Source organism: Lithobates pipiens, unplaced genomic scaffold (genome assembly GCF_037356315.1).
Source record: "Lithobates pipiens isolate NorthernLeopardFrog02 unplaced genomic scaffold, aLitPip1_a1.2 Scaffold_25, whole genome shotgun sequence".
In the NCBI taxonomy this organism is placed as follows: Eukaryota; Metazoa; Chordata; class Amphibia; order Anura; family Ranidae; genus Lithobates; species Lithobates pipiens.
Window position 1 is genome coordinate 175,402,037 of NW_027507787.1, and position 25,447 is coordinate 175,427,483.

The window sequence follows — 25,447 nt, forward strand, 5'->3', positions numbered from 1 at the left end:
CCTTTCTATTGGCAGTGGGCGGCCCCCTCGTGCTCTCTGTGCGCTTCCTGCCCTGCCGCTTTCTAAGCCTGATTGGTTCAGGCCGCTAACCACGCCCTGTCCTGCCTTGTCCCTATTCTAAGCGAGGTCTGCAGGGAGCCAATCACAGGCTGAGAGCAATCTGTATGCTGATCTGGAGGCAGGCTGGCTGACTGTACTGTGAGTATATGTCTGCTGAATGTACATCATCGAGGGGGGGGGGGGCAATGGAGTCCTGGTTGGGCTTGTGTATTCTGGGTGTAAAACCGCTTATCACAAGAACATAGCAAAGAAGGTTACAACATTACTCATGAATAATGTAATTATAATAATAATAATAATAATAATAATAATATAATTATACTAATACTACTGCTACTAGTACTACTAATAATATAATCACAGTAATACTACTGACCATAATGACAACAATAATAATAAACAATAACAATACTAATATAAGCAAGGTAATGCCACTACTACTACTGCCAATACTGCTACTACTACTACTACGAATAATAATAATAATAATAATAATAATAACAATAATATAGTAATACTACTACTGCTAATACTTCTAATAATATGATAATAATAATGACAACAACAATAGCCATAAACAATAATATAAATACGAATATAAGAAAGGGAATGCTACTACTACTACCAATACTACTACTACTACTAATAATAATAATAATAACACTAACAATAATATAGTAATACTACTACTGCTAATACTACTACTAATAATAATAATGATAATAATAATGGCAACAACAATAACCATAAACAATAATATAAATACGAATATAAGCAAGGGAATACTACTACTATTAATAATAATAATAATAATAATAATATTGTAATACTACTAATAATATTAATAATAACAACAACAACAACAATAATGAACAATAATAATACTAACATAAGCAAGGTAATACTACTATTCCTAATAATAATATAATCATAGTAACATTACTATAGTAGCAACAACAATGACAAACAATAATTATACGATTAACAATAAGCATAGTTATGCCATTGCTACTGCTAATAATAGTAAAACTACCACTACTGCTAGTAGTACTACTACTAACAATAATATTAATATATATTAAAGTTATAGTACGATTATATTATTATTATTACTATTACCATTATTGTTAAAGTAGTAGTAGTAGCAATTAATAGTGGTAGTGGAATTACTATAATGATGATGATTATTATCATCATAATCATTATCATTATCATTAGCATTGATTCTTTGTCCAATGAGCATCCTACATTTGACATATAAAGTCTGACTTCCTAAAATGAACTGGTTCTGGAAGTATGAGGCATACAGTATTAAGCTCTGTGTTGTGTTTACTATGATGTAAGTTGTGTCATATTTGTGCCTGATGAGGATATATTCTAGGATCGGTTTTATATACATCCTCTACAGTCAAAGTTAATATTTACATACAAGAAAACTACTAAGGGGTCTGTTTATCAATGTTTTTATTCACGATTCACACAATCAGGCTGATTTACTAAAGGGGTCACGAATGACCTCTCAATAAAAAAATAGCGAACATTCACTTCAATTAACCATTCGTGTGCAAATTAAATAAACAGGAATTTGCTTTTTTTTTACTTGATTTGATAATTGTAGTCAATCGTCACATTTTTAGTTAATATTCTCAACTCCTTTAGCAAACCATCCTGTTATATATTCCTTTAGAAAATGTATGAACCTTCAGTGAAAGTTGCGTTAATTTTGGATGAAAGTTGGGCAAATCTTAGGTGAGAGTTGTGTTAACCTTGGGTGAATGTTAGGCGAGCCTTGGGTGAATCATTGGTGAACACTTTAATCAATATGCCCCCCCCCCTTTTTTTTTTTACATCCATATCTGGACTGCCAAAATGAGGACAGCGGTCAGTCTAATGGATGGAAGTCTAATATGATCAGTTGTATCCAACTGTTGTGATTTAATGAGGACCAATAGTCCTAGGGCAATATTTTGTTCTCTTCTTATTATTTGCAGAGATCAATACTCAAATCTGGCCATACAAAGAACAATGAACAGCAAAGCCATCTAAGTGACAAATATGTAATGTTCTGCCATGGCATGGAAGGAGTATATAACACTCATAGTAACAGTTTAAACCTTGCAGCTCTATACATCAGATTATAAAGGCCTATAAATCACTCGCAACACTAAGATCTTTATAAGGTAGAAGATGAAAGCTTTTGGTTTTAAAGTTTTAAAATAAATAAAAGGAAAAAATCAATGACATAAGAACATATTTTATTGGAATAGTTGTCAGTCATCTCTTTAGTTGATGGCAAAGGTCATATCTATAGTAAAATATGATAGAATGGGACAGACTGGGAAATGGATAATTGGATGTGGGGGTGCATATCTGCCCCCCTACACACACACACACACCCTTACTTCATCTGATGGGGTATTATCTGAAAACACATCCTGCTGCATGAAAGGCAATCAGCAGTGCTCATTAAGTGATGATGACAGGACATTAGCACACTCTGCGATAATTAATTAAAATGAGGCACCCTGGTGGCTGGGGCAAAGCTGCTTACAGCCCTTTGTATGATATATATCTAATCTATACGATTGTGATTGTATTAGTAAATGGAGGCGATGTGCAGGCTGCAGGGGGCACAAGGATGGTAGACTGGCCGGGTCGCTTGGTTTAATAACTGTGCCAATAACTATCAGCACAGCTGGGAGCACAGTGATGGCATCACCTAATAATATAGCAACGTGTAGTGCAATGGGCTTGTCAGTTATGGAGATGTGTACTGAAAAGTCTAGGAACAGCAGAGAAATAAATCCAACGTGTCTCCTCAATATTTATCATAGGAAAGTTCAGCCAGCTCAGAATGATTAAATTGGCCAAATATTATAGTTATTTGTAACAAATCTAGTATCAATCGGTCTAGCTATCGATCTTCAGTATTTTCTGTTCATATTGTCAATAATATTCCAACTTTCTAGAAATCTGATTTTAATGTCTCTATATGGCATGATCTCATCATAATATCATCTGCATTATAATATTTGAGTATCTGTCTGTCTGTCATATTAAATTTAATGTCAGTATCTATATGTATTATCCGATATCAGTGTCTATGTTCATGTTGTCATATCTAGTTTCAGTATCTGTGTTTATATTTATTAATTTCGGTAACTATTTATATATATATATATATATATATATATATATATATAAATTACCTATGTTTATATGAATATATCTCATTTCAATTTCTATATTCATATGTACTATGTAAATAATTTCGGTATATAATCATATGTATTATTTTCACTATGTTCATCTGTATTATATATAATTTTAATATCTGTGCATCTGTATTATATATAATTTCAATATCTGTGTCCAAATGCATTATATAATTTTACTATCTGTGTTCATATGTATTATATATACTTCCAGTATCTATATTCATATGTATTAATTTCATTATCTTTATTCATATGTGTTATATATACTTTCACTATCTATATTCATATGCATTCATTTCATTATCTGTATTCATATGTGTTATATATAACTGCACTAACTGTGTTTAAATTAATGATATATTTAATTTTGCTATGTTCATGTTTTAAATATATATATATATATATATATATATATATATATATATATATATATATATATATATTCATATGTAGTATATATAATTTCACTATATATGTTCATATATCCCACACCCACCTAACTGTCCCCGAGCCACCCCCATCAAATCATTCTCTGCAGCTATTACCTTTTGTACCACCACCTCCTCCCTTTAGAATGTAAGCTCTACAAGCAGGGCCCTCCTGTACCTTTTGTATTGTACTGTAATTGTGTTGCCCCCCCTCCCCCCCCCTCCCCCCCCCCCTATACATTGTAAAGCGCTGCGTAAACTGTTGGCGCTATATAAATCGTGAATAATAATTATATATATATATATATATATATATATATATATATATATATATATATATCTTCAGTATCTGTCTGTTATTGAAGTGATAAAAATGTCACCTGTGGTCTGTCCTTGTCTACCCAAATATGAATATATACTTGGAGAACCAGTGTCTCTCATATATATATATATATATATATATATATATATATATATATAGTGAAATTATATGTGTTTAGTTCCTACTGGGCTATGTCTAAGGTCATGGAATTAAATAATCTGTAAATAGCTGATGTATGAATTTATTTATAGAAGTTGAGTTTAGGGAATGGTATTTACGATCTATAGAGATCTAATATTGGATAAATAGTAGGCAGATATACAGGGAGATATTTTTCAAAAAGATGCTAGCATTGTAGGGGAGCTGTACAGACCCCAGAGCAGTTTAGACAATTATTCAGCAAGCATGCATTTAAAAAATCAGCATGCATTTAAAAGGTAGGCGCCAACTGGCGCTCCGGAGCGCCTACTTTAATATTCCCAAATGAAAGCTGTATGAAAGCTCCACAGATCCCAGATACAACAGTATAGGCATAAATGGGAGCTTTGCACACCCCAGAGAATATAAAAAAGTTATCTTTTCAGGGGACTGAGGTTCGGCAAAATATAGTAGAAAAGAAGGCGCCAGGGGGCGCTAAACTGGCGCTGACTGCGCCTTTTTTTCTTATTGGAAGGCACTTGAAGGTGGATATTTCCCCTTTTTCTTGTATCTATTACATATTGTTCCAAACAAACAATAATCATATATGAAAGCTCTACACACCCCAGAGCAGATAAAAAAATGATTTAGCACTTGTCTCTGCAGGGGAAGGAGATATCTGTCCGTCAACGTGCAGTGAAAGGTATAGGCGCAGGTCTGGGGGGGGCTGTTTTTCGGGAGTGGTGGGATATCGCCTGTTTTCTTCTATCTACTATACATTATTCGAAAAAATAATAATCATACATGAAATCTTAACAGACCCAGCAGATAAAAGCAATGTGCACTGAGCAAAATTATAAACAACACTTTTGTGTGTTGCCCCTATTTATCATGAGCTGAACTTAAAGATCTACAACTTTTTCTATGTACACAAAAGGACTATTTTTCTCAAATATTGTTCACAAATCTGTCTGGGGCCAGGTTCACACTCGTGCGACATGACACTCGTCCTACTTTGGTTCTGACTTTGCCCTGCGACTTGAAGTCAGAGACGCTTCCGACTTCAATGAATGAGAATCCGACTTGGATCCCCGGCAATACCAGGCCCTGTGTTTGGTATGAATCTTGAGGGGGAACTCCACGCCAAATTTTAAATAAAAAACCGGCATGGGTTCCCCCTCTAAGAGCATACCAAGCCCTTCAGTCTGATATGGATTTTAAGGAGAACCCCCTACACCGAAAAAACGTCATGGGGCACCCCTCAAAATCCATACCAGACCCTTATCCGAGAACGCAGCCCGGCAGGGCAGGAAAGGGGGTAAGGATGAGCGAGCAGCCCCCTCCCTCCTGAACCATACCAGGCCACATGCCCTCAACATTGGGGGGTGGGTGCTTTTGGGTGGGGGGCGCACTGCGGACCCCCCACACCAAAACACCTTGTCCCCATGTTGATGAGGACAAGGGCCTCTTCCCAAAAACCCTGGCCATTGGTTGTCGAGTCTGCGGGCGGGGGGCTTATTGGAATCCGGAAGCCTCCTTTAATAAGGGGCCCCAGATCCCGGCCCCTCACCCTATGTGAATGAGTATGGGGTACATCGTACCCCTACCCATTCACCTGGGGGGGGAGCGAAGGAGCCCGACAGAGGACACCAGTGAGCGGGAGAAGAGGCCGGAGAGCGGGAGGAGAGAGAGCGGAGAAGTCGGAAAAGACCCCCCAAGTCGGAAGAGACCCCCGGAGCTGCCTAATAAAGTACTTTAACCACCTGACGTCCACGCTATGGCTGAATGACGGCCACAGCACGGATGTGAATTCATATGACGGCCTCCCCTGTGCATGCTCCCTGTGCGCACCCTGCAGGGCGCGCGGAGCGCGCTGTGATCACTGAGTCACTGAGACTTGGGTGATCACCGATCTGAGTAAGGAGCTGGTACCAGACCCTTGCCATGTGATCAGATGTCAGCCAATGACAGCTGATCACATGATCAAAACAAAAGCTCAGTGATCGCTTTTTTTTTCTCCTCACGCTAACAGCGGAGGAGAAAAAAAAAAAGATCACCGGCTCACCTTAAAGGGGCATCGGTCCCGAAACAGAAGAGGCAATTATGCCTCATAATTGCAACCTGAAAGTGCCCACAAGTGCCACCTATCAATGTCCACAAGTGTCACCTATCTGTGCCCACAGGTGCCACCTATCAATGCCCACCAGTGGTGCCAATCAGTGCCACTTAGAAGTGCTGCCTATCAGTGTAACCGATCAGTGCCCATCACTGGCACCCATCAGTGCCCATCACTGCCATCCATCAGTGCTCATCACTGCCACCTATCGGTGCCCATCACTGCCGCCTCATCAGCGTACATCAATGATGGACAAATATTACCTGTTTTAAAATTTTATAACAAAATAAAACATATTTTTTTTCTTAATTCTGTCTTTTTACATTTTTTTAACAAAAAATAAAAATCGCACAGGTGATCAAATACCACCAAAAGAAAGCTCTATTTGGGGGAAAAAAATGATAAAAATTAAATTTGGGTACAGTGTTGTATGACCGCGCAATTGTCAGCTGAAAGCTGAAAATTGGTCTGGATAGGAGGGGGGTTTAAGTGCCCAGTAAGCAAGTGGTTAAAAACTGGTCTAGTGTGTTTTTTTGTTGACACTTTTTTTTTTTTCCCCCAGGTGAATGGGTACGGGTACGATGTACCCCATACTCATTCACATAAGGTGAGGGGCCGGTATCTGGGGGCCCCCTTATTAAAGCCTGCCCGCAGACCCCGACAACCAACGGCCAGGGTTGTTGGGAAGAGGCCTTTGTCCTCATCAACATGGAGACAAGGTGCTTTGGGGTAGGGAGGCCACGGTGCGCCCCCCTGCCCCAAAGCACCCACCCCTCATGTTGAGAGCATGTGGCCTGCTATGATTCAGGAGGGGGGGCGCACTCGTCCCCAACCCCTTTCCTGACCAGCCGGGCTGCGTGCTCGGATAAGGGTCTGGTATGGATTTTGGAGGGTCCCCCCACGCCGTTTTTTCGGCGTAGGGGATTCCCCCTGAAATCCATATCAGACTGAAGGGCCCATTCTGTTTTTTCTTTATTTAAAATTTGGCGTGGAGTTCACCTTCATGATCATCAGAGCACAAGTCGCATTCCAAAGTCGGATCAGGCAAGACGGCGATCCGACTTTGATCCGACTTCAATGATATTCAATGGTCTGAAGTAGGATCAAAGTCGGACCAAAGTAGTACAGGGAGCATTTTCAAAAACAGACCGACTTGTGTTGTTGTGACCAATTAAGACAGCTCCAATAGGGAAACATTGATTTTCACATGTCATGCGACATGAGCTCCCAATGTCGGAGGGTTTGTCGCACCAGTGTAACTACAGCCTCAATCTGTGTTAGTGAGCACTTCTCCTTTGCCGAGATAATCCATCCACCTCACAGGTGGGGCATATCAAGATCCTGATTAGACAGCATGATTATTGCACAGGTGTGCCTTAGGCTGGCCACAATAAAAGGCCACTCTAAAATGTACAGTTTTATCACACAGCACAATGCCACAGATTTTACAAGTTTTGAGGGAGTGTGCAATTGGCATGCTGATGCAGGAATGTCCACCAGAGCTGTTGCCCTTGAATTGAATGTTAATTTCTCTACTATAAGCCGCCTCCAAAGGCATTTCAGAGAATTTGGCAGTACATCCAACCGACCTCACAGCCGCAGACCACGTGTAACCACACCAGCCCAGGACCTCCACATCCAGCATCTTCACCTCCAATATCATCCGAGACCAGCCACCTGGACAGCTGCTGTAACAATCGGTTTCCATAACCAAAGAATTTCTGCACAAACTGTCAGAAACCATCTCAGGGGAGCTCATCTGAATGCGCGTCGTCCTCATTGGAGTCTGGACCTGACTGCAATTCGTCGTCGTATTCAACTTGAGTGGGCAAATGCGATGGCATCTGGCACTTTGGAGAGGTGTTCTTTTCACCAATGAACCGGTTTTCACTGTACAGGGCATATGGCAGACAGTGTGCATGACATTGTGTGGGTGAGCGGTTTGCTGATGTCAGCGTTGTGGATCGAGTGGCCCATGGTGGCGGTTGGGTTATGGTATGGGCAGGCGTATGCTATGGACAACGAACACAGGTGCATTTTATTGATGGAATTTTAAATGCACAGAGATACCGTGACGAGATCCTGAGGCCCATTGTGCCATTTATCCATGACCATCACCTCATATTGCAGAATGATAATGCACGGCCCCATATTGCAAGGATCTGTACACAATTCCTGGAAGCTGAAACATGCCAGTTCTTGCTTGGCCAGCATACTCACCTGACATGTCACCCATTGAGCATGTTTGGGATGCTCTGGATCGGCGTATATGACAACGTGTTCCAGTTCCTGCCGATATCCAGCAACTTCGCACAGCCATTGAAGAGGAATGGACCAACATTCCACAGGCCCCAATCAACAGCCTGATCAACTCTATGCGAAGGAGATGTTCTGCACTGTGTGAGGCAAATGGTGGTCACACCAGATACTGACTGGTTTTCAGAGACCCCCCCCCCGACCCCCCAATATAGTGAAACTGCACATTTTAGAGTGCTTTTTAATGTTGCCAGCCTAATGCCCCACATATATGGTTAGATTTTCAGACGAAAAATGCTTGATCGGTGCCGTGTAGGCACCATCCAGTGGCGGAACTACTGCCATAGCAGCACATGCGGGCGCTATGGGGCCCGCAGTCAAATGGGGCCCGGTGAGGACAGGCGCTATGGCTCCGCGGGAGATAGCGGGCGGCTCCGCGGGTGGCCCGCGGGCAGTCCGCGGCTCCGCGGGTGGTCCGCGGGCAGCTCCGCGGGTGAGAGCTGGCGGTCCGCGGGTGGACCGCAGGCGGCTCCGCGGGTGAGAGCGGGCAGTCCGCGGGTCCGCGGGGGGCTCCGCGGGTCCGCGGGGGGCTCTGCGGGTGATAGTGGGAGGCAGATGAGAGTGGCCGGTCCGCTGGTGAGAGAGTGGGCGTGAGCGGGCTGGCCAATCAGGGAGCTGACGGGCGAGGGAGCATAGAGATGACATCATCTCTCACCGCCCTCTCATCCCTGCAGTGCAGTTCCCCCCTCACTGTGCAGGCAGCCAGGAAGCAGAGAGATGACATTATCTCTCTGCTGCCTGACTGATAATCTGCTGGCTGACTCTGTGACACAGCAGGAAAGTGGCAGAGCAAGTTACAATCCATAATGTGTGGCAGGCGACGTGGCAAGTGACAACCCAGGACGTGGCAAGTGACAATCCGTAACGTGTGGCAGGTGACGTGGCAAGTGAAAATCCATGACGTGGCAAATGACAATCCATAATGTGTGGCAGGCAACGTGGCAAGTGACAACCAGGGACGTGGCAAGTGACAATCCGTAAGGTGTGGCAGGTGACATGGCAAGTGACAACCTGGATGTGGCAAGTGACAATCCGTAACATGTGGCAGGTGACGTGGCAAGTGAAAATCCGTGACGTGACAAGTGACAATCCGTAATGTGTGGCAGGTGACGTGGCAAGTGACAACCCGGGACGTGCAAGTGACAATCCATAATGTGTGGCAAGTGACAATCTAGGATGTGGTAAGTGACAATCTGTAATGTGTGGCAATCTAGGACGTGGCAAGTGACAATCCGTAATGTGTGGCAGGTGACGTGGCAAGTGACAACCTGGATGTGGCAAGTGACAATCTGTAACATGTGGCAGGTGACGTGGCAAGTGAAAATCCGTGACGTGACAATCCGTAATGTGTGGCAGGTGACGTGGCAAGTGACAACCCGGGACGTGCAAGTGACAATCCATAATGTGTGGCAAGTGACAATCTAGGATGTGGTAAGTGACAATCTGTAATGTGTGGCAATCTAGGACGTGGCAAGTGACAATCCGTAATGTGTGGCAGGTGACGTGGCAAGTGACAACCTGGATGTGGCAAGTGACAATCCGTAACATGTGGCAGGTGACGTGGCAAGTGAAAATCCGTGATGTGACAAGTGACAATCCGTAATGTGTGGCAAGTGACGTGGCAAGTGACAATCCGTAATGTGTGGCAGGTGACGTGGCAAGTGACAACCCGAGACGTGGCAAGTGACAATCTAGGACATGGCAAGTGACAATCCGTAATGTGTGGCAGGTAATGTGGCAAGTGACAATCCGGGACTTGGCAAGTGGACAATCCGCAACATGTGGCAGGTGACATTCTGCAACGTGTGACAAGTGACAATCTGCATCTGGTGGCAGGCGACGTGGCAAGTGGACAATCTGCAATGTGTAGCAGGTGATGTGACAAGTGACAATCCTTAATGTGTGGCAAGTGACAATCCAGGACGTGGCAAGTTACAATCCATAATGTGTGGCAAGTGACGTGGCAAGTGACAATCCAGGACGTGGCATGTGACAATCCATAATGTGTGGCAAGTGACAATCCAGGACGTGGCAAGTGACAATCCATAATGTGTGGCAAGTGACAATCCATAATGTGTGGCAAGTGACAATCCAGGACGTGGCAAGTGACAATCCATAATGTGTGGCAGGTGACTTGGCAAGTGACAATCCGCAACATGTGGCAGGTGACATTTCGCAACGTGTGACAAGTTACAATCTGCATCTGGTGGCAGGCGATGATGGCAAGTGACACGCTCAGGGATCCCACTGATTTTGCATTATGGTGAGTTGAACTATTTCATTTTATATAACAGAACAGAAATTGGTTAAAAGGCCTGGAGGTCAGCAATGTGTTCCCTTCAGGGGCTGCATAGAGTATACTGCATACTTTGTTGTTCAAAATTAATATAAGCCGTTGCCTGGGTACTGTGCCACATGGGTGTGGTAGTCTGTTGTTTAATGGCATTAGTTCATTTTTTTTGGTGGGGGGGGGGGGGGCCCATACAACATTTTGCTATGGGGCCCTGTGATTTCTAGTTACGCCCCTGGCACCATCGGACATTTTCCATCGGAATTTCCATCGCACAAAATTTGAGATCTGGTTCTCAGATTTTCCAGCAACAAAATTCCTTTTTGGAAATTCCAATCGTGTGTACACAATTCCAACACAAAGTTCCATGCATTCTCAGAATCAAGCAGAAGAGCCACACTGGGTATTGAACTTAATTTTTCTCGGCTCGTCATACGTGTTGTACATCACCGCGTTCTTGGTGTTAGCAATTTCCGACCAACTTTGTGTGACCGTGTGTATGCAAGACAAGTTTGAGCCAACATCCGTCGGCAAAAATCCATGGATTTTCTTGTCGGAATGTCCGATCGTGTGTAAGCAGCATAAGGCACACCTGTGCAATAATCATGCTGTCTAATTAGCATCTTGATATGCCACACCCGTGAGGTGGATAATTTATCTTGCCAAAGGAGATGGCTCATTAACACAGATTTAGACAGATTTGTGAGCAATATTTGCGAGAAATAGGCCTTTTGTGTACATAGAAAAAGTCATAGAACTTTAAGTTCAGCTCATGCTAAATAGGAGCAAACACAAAAGGGTCGTGTTTATAATTTTTGCTCAGTGTAGTATACTGTATGTCCCTGCAGAGGATTGAGGTTCGGGTTCGCCGAGTGTATTTAACCACTTTCCTACAGGGCACTTTCACCCCCTTCCGGCCCGGGCCAATTTTGAGCATTTAGTGCTGTTGCGCTTTGGTGTCCGTTAATGAAGGAGAGGAAAATATCCACTGCTCCATTCTCCGCCATTCACAGAGAAGATCTCTCTCCCCTGAGTGCCTGTTTATAAAGCAGTGTAGATTGCTTCTTCTTTTGTGAAGTGAAACGATCTATAAACGCTTCAAACAGTGGAGAACGCCCCCCCCCCCCGATACTGGAATCTCCTGAGACATAAAGAGATTACAGTACCAGAAATTCACCGAAACACCGAGGTGTCCGTTTATTAAGCAGTGATAAATTAAGTACATGGACAGACGGCCCACCTCATGTTAATAAAATAAATAGTCCCCCTACATTTTATATATATATATATATATATATATATATATACATACACACACACACAGTGCCTTGCAAATGTATTCACCCCCTTGGCTTTTTACCTATTTTGTTACATTACAGCCTTTAGTTTAATGTTTTTTTAAATCTGAAATATATGTAATGGATCAGAACACAATAGTCTAAGTTGGTGAAGTAAAATTAGAAAAATATATACATAAAACTATTTTTTAGTAATAATAAAATGATAATTGGCATGTGCGTATGTATTCCCCCCCTTTGTTATGAAGCCCATAAAAAGCTCTGGTGCAAACAATTACCTTCCTAGGTCAGATAATTAGTGAAATGGTGTCCACCTGTGTCCAATCTAAGTGTCACATGAGCTGTCATTACATATACACACCTTTTTGAAAGGCCCGAGAGGCTGCAACATCTAAGCAAGAGGCACCACTAACCAAACACTGCTATGAAGACCAAGGAACTCTCCAAAAAGTAAGGGACAATGTTGTTGAGAAGTACAGGTCAGGATTAATTTATAAAAAAATATACACATTTTTGAGGATCCCTAGGAGCACCATCAAATCTATCATAACCAAATGGGAAGAACATGGCACAGCAGAAAACCTGCCAAGAGACGGCCGCACACCAAAACTCATGGACCGGGCAAGGAGGGCATTAATCAGAGAGGCAGCACAGAGACCTAAGGTAACCCTGGAGAAGCTGCAGAGTTCCACAGCAGAGACTGGAGTATCTGTACATAGGATGGCAATACGCCGTACACTCCATAGAGTTAGGCTTTATGGCAGAGTGGCCAGAAGAAAGACATTACTTTCAGCTAAAAACAGAACGGCACGTTTTGAGTTTGCAAAAAGGCATGTTGGGGACTCAAAAAATGTATGGAGGAAGGTGCTCTGGTCTGATGAGACTAAAATTGAACTTTTTTGCCATCAAAGAAAACGCTATGTCTGGCCCAACACATCACATCACCCAAAGAACACCATGTTTTTCAGCAGTCAGGACTAGGAAACTGGTCATAGTTGAGGGAAAGATGGATGGTGCTAAATACAGGGATATTCTTGAGCAAAACCTGTACTGCTCTGTGTGTGATTTGAGGCTAGGACAGAGGTTCACCTTCCAGCAGGACAATGACCCCAAACACACTGCTAAAGCAACACTTGAGTGGTTTAAGGGGAAACATGTAAATGTGTTGGAATGGCCTAGTCAAGGCCCAGACCTCAATCCAATAGTAAATCTGTGGCCAGACTTAAAAATTGCTTGTTCATGTGGAATATTGTCTGTTTTCATAAATCTATGAAATATTCTTCCAAAAATAATAGCTATACAGTGGTGTGAAAAAGTGTTTGCCCCCTTCCTCATTTCCTGTTCCTTTGCATGTTTGTCACACTTAAGTGTTTCGGAACATCAAACCAATTTAAACAATAGTCAAGGACAACACAAGTAAACACAAAATGCAATTTGTAAATGAAGGTGTTTATTATTAAAGGTGAAAAAAAATCCAAACCATCATGGCCCTGTGTGAAAAATTGATTGCCCCCTAAACCTAATAACTGGTTGGGCCACTCTTAGCAGCAACAACTGCAACCAAGCGTTTGCGATAACGTGCAATGAGGCTTTTACAGCGTCCTGGAGGAATTTTGGCCCACTCATCTTTGCAGAATTGTCCTAATTCAGTTACATTAGAGGGTTTTCGAGCATGAACGGCCTTTTTAAGGTCATACCACAACATCTCAATAGGATTCAGGTCAGGACTTTGGCTAGGCCACTCCAAAGTCTTCATTTTGTTTTTCTTCAGCCATTCGGTGGTGGACTTGCTGGTGTGTTTAGGATCATTGTCCTGCTGCAGAACCCAAGTTCGTTTCAGCTTGAGTACACGAACAGATGGTCGGACATTCTCCTTCAGGATCTCTTGGTAGACAGCAGAATTCATAGTTCCTTTTATCACGGCAAGTCTTCCAGATCCTGAAGCAGCAAAACAGCCCCAGACCATCACACTACCACCACCATATTTTACTGTTGGTATAATGTTCTTTTTATGAAATGCAGTGTTCCTTCTACGCCAGATATACTTGGACACACACCTTCCAAAGAGTTCTACTTTTGTCTCATCGGTCCACAGAATGTTGTCCCAAAAGTCTTGGGGATCATCAAGATGTGTTGTGGAGAAATTGAGACAAGCTTTGATGTTCTTTTTGCTCAGCAGTGGTTTTCTCCTTGGAACTCTGCCATGCAGGCCATTTTTGCCCAGTCTTTTCCTGATGGTGGAGGCATGAAAGCTGACCTTAACTGAGGCAAGTGAGGCCTGCAGTTCCTTGGACGTTGTTGTGGGGTCTTTTGTGACATCTTGGATGAGTCGTCACTGCGCTCTTGGGGTAATTTTGGGCGGCCGGCCACTCCTGGGAAGGTTCACCACTGTTCCATGTCTTCGCCATTTGTGGATAATGGCTCTCACTGTGGTTCGCTGGATTCCCAAAGCTTTGGAAATGGCTTTATAACCCTTTCCAGACTGATAGATCTCAATTACTTTCTATCTCAATTGTTCCTGAATTTCTTTGGGTCTCGGCATGATGTGTAGCTTTTAAGGATCTTCTGGTGGACCTTACTGTGTCAAGCAGCTCCTATTTAAGTGATGCCTTGATTGTGAACAGGTGTGGCAATAAACAGGCCTGGGTGTGGCTAGAGAAATTGAACTCAGGTGTGGACAACCACAGTTATAGTATGTTTTAACAAGGGGGGCAATCACTTTTTCACACAGGGCCATGATGGTTTGGATTTTTTTTTCACCTTTAATAATAAACACCTTCATTTACAAATTGCATTTTGTGTTTACTTGTGTTGTCCTTGACTATTGTTTAACCCCCCTGACGGTATTCCCGAGTCTGACTCGGGGTGGATTTTTTATACCAAGAGCGGTATCCCCGAGTCAGACTCGGGACTGCATCGCTGGATCCAGGAGGAGGATTACTTACCTTCTCCCTCGGATCCAGCGTTGTCTCCCCGCTGTACGAGCGAGCCGTGTCTCGCTCGATGCATTACATCGCCGATCTCCGTGCCCTGCGAGCGTTGCGACGCACGGGCACGGAGATCGGCGCCAAATTCAAAAAGTGAAACACACAGTATACATACAGTATAATGTAATCTTACAGATTACATTGCTGTATGTAAATATTTCACATCCCCGTTGTCCCTAGTGGTCTGCCCAGTGTCCTGCATGCAGTTTTATATAATAAAAACTGTTCTTTATGCCTGGAAACTGGAGATTGCCCATAGCAACCAAAACTGTAATTTTACATCAAAAATGATTTTAGACCAGCTAGAAAACAGCGATAATAAATTAGAATCACTCGCAGAATTGAGCGATAGCGATTTGTGGGGAGATCCGTCATCAAATACTGAAAAGTAATGACAGTGACAATTCTGCAACTGAGCAAATTTCAGTGTTTTTGATTTGATTACATTATTGAATAATTTTTATTATTGTTATATTATTATTTGGTACAATTATTTATAATTATTTATTATATTATAATTTATGATTTCATTTTTCAAACTTTATCATACCCGGGATGTCTGCTAGACTCTGGTTTGGACAGATTTAAGAGAGTTATTCCTAAGAATTGCAGGACTACAATATAAAACGCCAAATTTTCATGCAAAATAATGGTACCGCTTTTAGCACCTAAAATCCGAAATAATCGTACCGCCAGGGAGGTTAAATTGGTTTGATGTTCCGAAACACTTAAGTGTGACAAACATGCAAAGGAACAGGAAATGAGGAAGGGGGCAAACACTTTTTCACACCACTGTATATGAAAGCTCTACAGATCATAGCAGGTGTTTCCGCAGGGTAGTGAGGTTTTGGGTTCCCAATATCCGGGGAATTGGTGCACAGCCCATTCTATCCAATAGGCTTTTGAATCCGCCCACTGCCATACCTATCAATCACAGACAAGGGATCTGATGTTGAAATAGTCCTAGAGTTCCCAGTCAGGCTCCGCCCACCCAGCAGACACAGTGGCTGTGAATTTGAGTTGTCAGGTGGTCAGAGCCTAATGAAGAACTCTGAGACTAGTTCCCCATAAGGTTTGCATTGCCTGTGGTTGACAGCATTGGGCAGTGAGCATATTCCAAACTCCTTATTGGATAGAATAGGCTATGGAATGGAAGTGTAAGAGGGAGTAGGGTTGAAAAGGGACCTTTCCGCTATGTTTTCCTATTAACTCGTTGGGCACCAAGTCTGGGTGACATGAAAGGACTACCCCATGTGGGTTCTTCTGGGCTAAGCTTGGCACAGGGTCGCTACCATGCACTTTGGGCACCTCTTCTCTGTGCTGTTTCCATCAAGGCCCCGGGATAAGGCTAAGGCCTCCGTGGGGGAATACTCAACCTGCTCTGCTCTTTACATAAATGTACATCATGTACACCAGCAATGTAACTATTCTCCAGTTAACTCTCAGGTTCCCATGACAATGTACACCTTCTCTATAACTTGCGTTTAGGAGGGACATGCTGAGCCTTGTCCACATCCACTTGTCAAGTGTATCACTACTATCTCACTACCAGTAACAGTATGGAGTCCTAACGTGCACCTTGCGCCGATTCCTTGCTCTTCCATACTTCTTCATCGGTTGAGGACCCTCGCAGCAGGAGTCCACTCCCATTGCTATGGGAGACAGACCGCTCATGTAGCGAGTGCCGTCAACAACCCCCTCCTGCAAGAGGCAATCCCACATGTTCCGAGCACACGCTTAACGACTAGACATGTGCGATGGAAATTCATAAGAATCCGAAATACGAATTTTTATGCATACGAATTCCGTACAAAATACGAAATTTCGTTTAAGAATTTCGGATCCAACTTCATAACCAAAATTCATAAATTAACGAAAAGTTAACTAACCTAAAAGTTAAAAACCCAGGAAGTTAGCACAGCACATGGATGACAGCACAGGCATGGTGGGAACCCCTCATAATGATAAATTCATCATAACGAAAATTCGTAATTTTTACAAAAAGTTAATGCACCTAAAAGTTAAAACCCCAGGAAGTCAGCACAGCGATGGTGGGAACCCTATGGGAATTTCTATGCTTACGAATTTCATACGAAATATAAAATTTCTTTAACGAATTTCAGAATTTCGGATCCAAATGAACAGAAACATGACTGGTGTTTTGTTCACCAATCAGAGGAAGTCAGCACAGGGATGGTGGGAACCCCTCATAATGGGCACAGCGGGTGTACACTCAGACCCGGGAACTCAGCACAGGTATGGTGGGAACCCTATGGGAATTTCTATGCTTACGAATTTCATAAAAAATACAAAATTTCGTTATCGAATTTCAGATCCAAATGAACAGAAACGTGACTCGTGTTTTGTTCACAAATCAGAGGAAGTCAGCACAGCGCAGGAATGGTGGGAACCCCTCATAATGATAAATTCATCATAACGAACTTTCGTTATTTTAACAAAAAGTTTACCAATCTAACGAAAATTCATATTTCATCCGAATCCGAATTGAATTTCATACACGAATTACGAAATACACTTTTTTTTTTAATACGGAACAAAACGGAACAAAATAAACCAATTTTTTGACGGCGCCCATGTCCATTAATGACAGGCTGCTTGGTAAACTTCTGTTACCCTAGGTAACCAGTTGTATCTGCACACTACGTCAACTTTGGTGCTGATGTCTTCATACCCCAATGTGGGTAATGATCCAAGCTGTAGATGGTATGCGCCCATTATTTGCACACCCCTTGAGTAACTTCAGACCAGACGGAAAGAAGGTTTCAAAGCTTTACTTGGAAAAGAGAAAAAAGTATTACAAAGTCCAGCATGCAGGAATCAGATTTCTCCTACAACCCTAATCCTAACTCAGGCTATGTGCAGTGTGTATGGATTAAGCTTTATTCAATATTAAGCACCTTTAACGGTGCGAAATGCGTCAGTTATCATCTGGACCTGTGTCTTTGATTGATGTATGGATTAAGCTTTATTCAATAAAGGCATTATTAGTGCGGCCGTTTTTTTTCTTAAATTACATTTTCCTGAGCCCCATCACGTCAACAGGGTGGCCCAGGAGTTAAGAGCAGAGACAATAGACAGATAAAGTCAGTGCTGCTGTTCCACTGTACCTCAAGGGAGTGGAGGCGGGGCCCCAGCCAGAAAGGCTATACGGAGCCCCATGAGTTCTAACAGCAGCCCTGGTCTGAAATAAATATCAAAAGAGATGGGTGAATGCCATTCTGGAGGAGTGCATGCAGACCACCCTTGATAAATGCTGAGCCTCCATGATTGAACTGAAGCCCAATGAATGAAAGGGTAAGGACAGTCAGGCTGGGCAGGAAAGTGCTGGATGTCTTTGAGAAAAATGAAGTCTGCTCTAGTGCAGTGGTCATCAACCCTGTCCTCAGGGTCCACTAACAGGCCAGGTTTTATGTATTACCTTGGGGAGATGCAGACTAGAATACTGCAATCACTGAGCAGCAAATTATATCACCTGTGACGTATTTCAGTTATTTTGAAAACCTGGCCTGTTAGTGGGCCCTGAGGACAAGGTTGATGACCACCGCTCTAGCTGACTGGCTGAAGCTTCTAATGCCGTGTACACACGATCAGACTATACGGTGAACTTAGTCTGGCAGGCAAACCGCCGGAAAGTCCGGCAGACTTTCCGAACGAGCGGACCTGTCCACACACAACCGGACTTAGTCCGCTGGACTATGGCGGGAGTCCGCTGTACTTTTGAAATGAACGGACTTGCCCACACACGGAGGAAAGTCTGTTCATTTTGAACGAGGCACCAGGTAGACGGGACTAGCGCAGGAGTTCAATGTCGCCGCCTTCATGGGTGAGATTGACACGTCACTGGCCCCATCCAGAGCACCCCCATGTTGAGGGCACGCGGCCTGGTACGGCTCAGGAGGGGGGGGGCGCTCGCTCATCCCCACCCCCTTTGCTGACCGGCCGGGCTCCGTGCTTGGATAAGGGTATGATATGGACTTTGGGGGGGGGCCCACGCCGTTTTTTTCGGCGTAGGGCTTCCCCTTTAGGTCCATACCAGGTGACGGGGTCAGTGACGTGTCAATCTCGCCCAAGGGGGCGACAACATTGACCTCCTTCGCTAGTCCCGTCTACCTGGAGACTCTTCTCCGTGTGCGGGAAAGTCCGTTCATTTCAAAAGTCCGGTGGACTAGCGCACAGACGGCCGGACAATATTTGAGTCAAAACTACTTTCTAAGTCCGCCAGACTTTTGGGGAAAAAAAAGTCCGCTGGAGCCCACACACGGGCGGATTTTCCGGCGGACTCTAGTCTGATTGTGTGTATGTGGCATAATGGACACTGTGAGAAGCTTGCAGTATGCAGTGAAATCAAAGTAAACAACATCAGCAGAGGAAAAGAGCTTGTACAACTGTGCAAGCAAGACTGAAGGTAACATGTTCCTTGTCGCAGGTATTCTTCTACTATGAGGTTCCCAACTCCGTTTCCTAAAGGAGGTCGTTTTTCACTGGTTCAGTGGGACGGAGTCCAGAGTGAAGTCTTCTTTTCCATAGACAGTTAGCAATGGTTTTTCCTTCTTCACCATGCAGGCTGTAAGTCTTTAACTGGAAAGTTTAATAGGCCAGTTGTTACATTCCAGCCTCGCTGCATAATCCGTTCAACAACGAGAATGAAGCGTTTAATTTTGCAGCGCTGGCTAACACCTGCTTTCAAGTGGGTTGTGAGACCCCAGCGCTCCCTTCTCTCTATCTGGAAAGCCATAAAACCTATATGCATGCAATGTCACAGTTATTGAACTAAATATTGTTTTAATATTGCTAGAGCAGGTTTTATGGTTAATTGTATTATGTTTACAGCCAGACTGGGCTTTGTATTTTTCACTTTTCTCAGTTAGATTTTTTTTTTCCCCTTTCTGCTGTGTTCACAGTCACAACTAATAAAGTGCAGCAGTTGTGCCCTTTTTATATAGAGGGTGAGGGACTTCCAATATTTTCACTCTGCTGGATACTGGAGCCAGTAAAATTCATGAAATTTTAATTATTTTTTTGGATTAAATAGACGTCTTTTAGGACAAAACTTATTTGCACTTCCTATTGTAAAGAAGTGCAACAAAGGAAATTGTTAAAACGCCCTCCCCCCCACTTCTGTTGGTGACATTTTTTATTGAGTGAATTAGATGCATTTTATGGCTATTTGAAATTATTTTTTATCCTACCGACGTGGTGGATTGAAAGTGGGAATACATTAAAGAGGTGTGAGGCTTTTATTGTCCGCCTTTTTACACAACAATAAACATCCATTCATTTCATGCTTCAAGGAGCGAGTTCCATATGGAGGTAAACTAGTACTTGCTGCTTGAACCAAAGGGTGCTAAACTTATTTCCTACAGGGTGCCCTGTATGTGGATTCCAAAAATAACCCTAGGATATATCTATATCTAGATATAGATATATATCTATATAGATATATATTAGGGCTGTGGTAATTAAAGATTAATTCCTTGATGAATTTTTTTGATCAATCAAAATTCTTTTGATCGGTATTCACCTCTCTGCCGGCTTCCGGTTCTTCAGGGAGTTCCATCAGAGATCCGGTGACGTCACAGACATCAACGTCACTGGACTCCTCCCCCCTCCTATGGTTGCCACCTCATCCCTTTAAACCCGAACACATATTAATTACACAGGTTCTATGGCTAAATAAGGTGGTAATTAAACTCACTTGGTGCCTTATCTGCATTTAATTAGCCTCAGAACCGGGGTGATTCATATGTGTTCGGGTTTAAAGGGATGAGATGGCAACTCTACCCCTTCCCCAAGTGCCTCCGTCTGCTAACGAAGGGAAGGGTCCAGTGACTTTGAAGTACTGATTGAATGTAACGCATACAGGGAGGAGCTACGCGTGACGTCACCCACTGCTGCCCTACGGAACTAACACGGTTGTTGGCTTTACATGCTGTGTTTTTATCATCTTTATGTGAGTAGTTTGTGATTGAATGCAAAAATTAAATCTTATACTTAAGCGGTGAGCACTTAGATCTTTTCTTTCTACCCATGACCTGGAGTCCTTGCTGAGATCTAAGGAGACGTGAGAGAAGTTTATGGTCCATGTTAACCCTTTTGATACCCGCTTGCATGACCACCTGTTTGCACAGGGGTCCATGCCATAAGGTGAGAGTGATAAGTTAGACCGGAGGTGGAGGGATTGTCACACTACTGTGAAAAAAAAAATACTCACGTCAGTGCTACAGTTTTAATTTAAAACGTATTTGTGTGAACTGTGAAGTTAAGTCATGGATTGTGGAAACGAACTAGTGTCAGGTGATTGTATATAGTGTATACCACATTTACCACTGACTAATGCAGAGTTGCAATGCAAGGAGATCAGCTAAAAGTAGTTGGATCTGTATGTGCGTTATAATCAAAATTAGTAGATTAATCGATTTAAAAAAAATCGATTAATCGCACAAGAAAATTTTAATCAGTAACAGCCCTAATATATATCTATATATACTGTATTGTCAATATTGGGACACCTGCCTTTACACACACATGAACTTTAATGGCATCCCAGTCTTAGTCGATAGGTTTCAATATTGAGTTGGCCCACCTTTTGCAGCTATAACAGCTTCAACTCTTCTAGAAAGGCTGTCCACAAGGTTTAGGAGTGTGTCTATGGGAATGTTTGACCATTCTTCCAGAAGCGCATTTGTGAGGTTCATGTACGTGTAAAGGCAGGTGTCCCAATACTTTTGACAATATAGTGTATACAGTGGTGAAAATAATTATTTGATCCCCTGCAGATTTTGTAAGTTCTATAATTTTATCATAGGTATATTTTAAACGACATAGACAGAATGTCTACCAAAAATCCAGAAAAACCCATAAAACAAATGCTATAAATTAAGTTGCGGTTCAGTGAGTAAAATAAGTATTTGATTCCCAAGTAAAACGTGGCTTAGTAGTTGGTGGAGAAACCCTTGTCGGCTAGCACAGAGATAAGACGTTTCTTGTAGTTGGTGTCCAGGTTTCCACACATCTCAGGAGGGATTTTGGTCCACTCTTCTTCTTTACAGATCTTCTCTAAATCCTTAAGATTTCTTGGCTGTATCTTAGCAACTCGAAGTTTCAGCTCCATAAATTTTCTATAGGGTTAAGGTCTGCGGACTGGCTAGACCACTCCATAACCTTAATGTGCTTCTTCTTGAGCCACTCCCTTGTTGCCTTGGCGGTATGTTTTGGGTCATTGTCATGCTGGAAGACCCATCCACAACACATCTTCAGTGTTCTGGCTGAGGGAAGAAGGTTCTCATCCAAGATTTTATAATACATGGCCCCGTCTATTGGCCCCTCAATGCGGCAAAGTTGGACTGTACCTTCAGCAGAGAAACAGCCCCAAAGCATAATGTTTGCACCTCCGTGCTTGACTGTAGGGATGGTGTTCTTAGGGTCATAGTCATTTTTCTTCCCCCAAACACAGCGAGTCGAGCTAATGCCAAAGACCTCAATTTTGGTCTCATCTGACCACAGGACTTTCTCTCAATCCTTCTCTGAATTATTTAGATGTTCATTGGCATGACTGTACCTGTGCCTTCTTGAGGGAGGAGACTTGGGACATGTTTTTCTTGGGGATCAAATACTTATTTTACTCACTGAACTGCATCTCAATTTGTAACATTTATATCGTGTTTTTTTCTGGATTTTTGGTTGATATTCTGTTGCTATCATTTAAAATACACCTATGATAAAAATGATAGACCCTTCATTTCTTTGTAAGTGGGCAAACTTACAAAATCTGCAGGGGATCAAATAATTATTACATATATACTGTATATATTACTGTGCAAAAGTTTTAGGCAGGTGTGAAAAATGATGTAAATTAAGAATGCTTACAGAAATAGAAGAGTTAATAGTTTATTTTTATCAATTGACAAAATGGAGTAAATAAACAGAAGAGAAATCAAAATCAATATTTGGTGCTTTAGATACAAATATCTTTTCTTTTTTTTTTTTTACGTAAACTAAAAAACACAGTTTTTTAAGGAACTTGGCAGATAGGTTGTCCGACAAATCTTGGAGAACTAAACAGATCTTCATATGGTCGAGAAAAGATCCGGACTATATGGTCAGAATCCACCCAGGTGCCTAGACCGGCAGCTTGCTAAGCCTCTCAGTGAGCTACTAAGAGCCTGAGCAAGCCGTTCCCACTCCCTCCACAGCCCAGCACTCCAGTGAGTGCTGGAGGGGCAGAGCAGAGAGTCGGTGACTGACAGTCTGTCTCAGAGGCAGCGTGGGGCAGATGCACCCATCTAGGTGAGTATGGCTTCTCTTTTAATCCTCATGCTGCTATCATTCTAAAATAAATAAGAAAGTATAATATATTTACTTTTTTTTTTCTAATTTTTACATTCAGTAACTTCCTAGTTTCCAGGCTTGGATAAATGATGTCCTACATCCCAGGAGTCCTCAGTAGGAAGGGGAGGGAGTTTTTCCAGCCAAGCACACCATCATGCCTGCATACCTGAGCTAAGGGCAGATGGATTACAGGACATAAATGCTACATGAACCATCTTGGCCAAGATGCTTATGGGCAGAAATGTTGAGGGGAATGATTTCTTAACAAAATAAAGAATGGAGACGTTGATGGATAGTAAGTTTGCTTTGAGTATTAAAAATCATTTAAATAGCAGTTTTTGGTCTGTGGTACTCAAAGTTTTGCTTTAAACCTTTTTTTGCTTTAAAGCGGAGGTCCACCCTTAAAAAAAAAAAAAAAAAAAAAAAATATATATATATATATATATATATATATACGCTCCTTAACCACTTGTCGCCCGCCAAAATAGTCAAATGACTGCTGCAAAGTGGTTTCAAAATCCTGACCGGACATCATAGGATGTCCTCAGGATTTTGAGCTGCTGTGCACCCCCGGGGGGCGCGCATCGCGGCAATCGTTGTTAAAGAGTCTCTGTCGGAGACTCTTTACCGAGATCGTAGTTGCGGGGTGTCCGACTGACACCCCGCAACTACGATCTCGGTAAAGAGTCTCCGACAGAGACTCTTTACCACATGATCAGCCGTGTCCAATCACGGCTGATCACAGTGTAAATAGAAAGAGCCGGTGATCGGCTTTTCCTCACTCGCGTCTGTCAGACCCGAGTAGAGGAGAGCCGATCGGCTGCTCCTCTGACAGGGGGGTCTGTACTGATCGATTATCAGCACAGCCCCCCCGAGGATGCCGACACTGGACCACCAGGGATGCCACCAGACCACCAGGGATGCCCAGCACCAGGTATGCCACCCTAGACCACCAGGGATGCCAATCAGTGCCCACAATGGATGCCAATCAGTGCCCACAATGGACATCACTGATTGGCATGCATTATTGTTTGGCACTGATTGGCATCCATCAATGCAAAACAATACAATACAATGTCGCCTATCAGTGCCCATCTGTGCCACCTATCAGTGCCCATCCATGCCAACTATCAGTGACCATCCATGCCCATCTGTGCCACCTATCTATGGCCATTCATGCTACCTATCCATGCCAATCCGTGCCAGCTATCAGTGACAAATTGTGCCACCTATCAGTGTCCATCCGTGTCGCCCATCAGTGCCACCTATCAGTGCCCATCATTGCCAGATATCAGTGCCCATCAATGCCACCTCATCAGTGCCACTTCATTGGTGCCACCTCATCAGTGCCGGTTAAAATACATTAAAAAACATTTAAAAAAAAATACATTTTTTTTAAATTACCAGAAATGGCTGTTGCTAGGCACAGATCGTCCTAATCTACCACTTCCTACTCCACGGTTCTTGTCCTCCCTCGCGTTTTCTCCTGGGAGATGGGGCACGATGTCTTCTGGGACGTGTGTGTCCCAGTAGACAAGAAACCATTCGCAAAGCACCACGCGACTCGCGCATGAGCAGTAGGAAACGGGCAGAGAAGCTGCAAGTCTCCATTGCCTGTTTCCCTTTATTAGGATGGCGGCGCCGGGACTCGGTCCAGTGGACGGATCGACCCTGGGGGGACGACGACATCGTGGGCTCGCTGGACCTTATTAAAAGTCAGCAGCTGCAGTGTTTGTAGTTGCTGACTTTAAACAAATAAAATAAAACGGCCGGACGTCCGCTTTAAAGAGGAAGTAAAGTCTTCCTCTTTAATTGTACCTATGAGTAAGCCTATAGTAAGGCTTACCTGCATGTACTGTAAATATATCCTAAATTTGCTTAATGCGCTTTTGGGACGAGACAAAAAGTCCTGTAAGCAGCATCTT

General features: G+C 42.9%; 1 long non-coding RNA gene across 1 annotated transcript in view; it reads left to right on the plus strand.

Annotated features, from left to right (window-relative positions):
- The first annotated feature begins 10 nt into the window (after positions 1–10).
- The window catches only part of LOC143930687 (uncharacterized), a 41,691-nt gene continuing 16,254 nt past the window's right edge, over positions 11–25,447 (plus strand). Inside the window, exon 1 of the long non-coding RNA XR_013262809.1 lies at positions 11–198. This is a non-coding gene — a long non-coding RNA (uncharacterized LOC143930687). The remainder of the gene's footprint in view (positions 199–25,447) is intronic.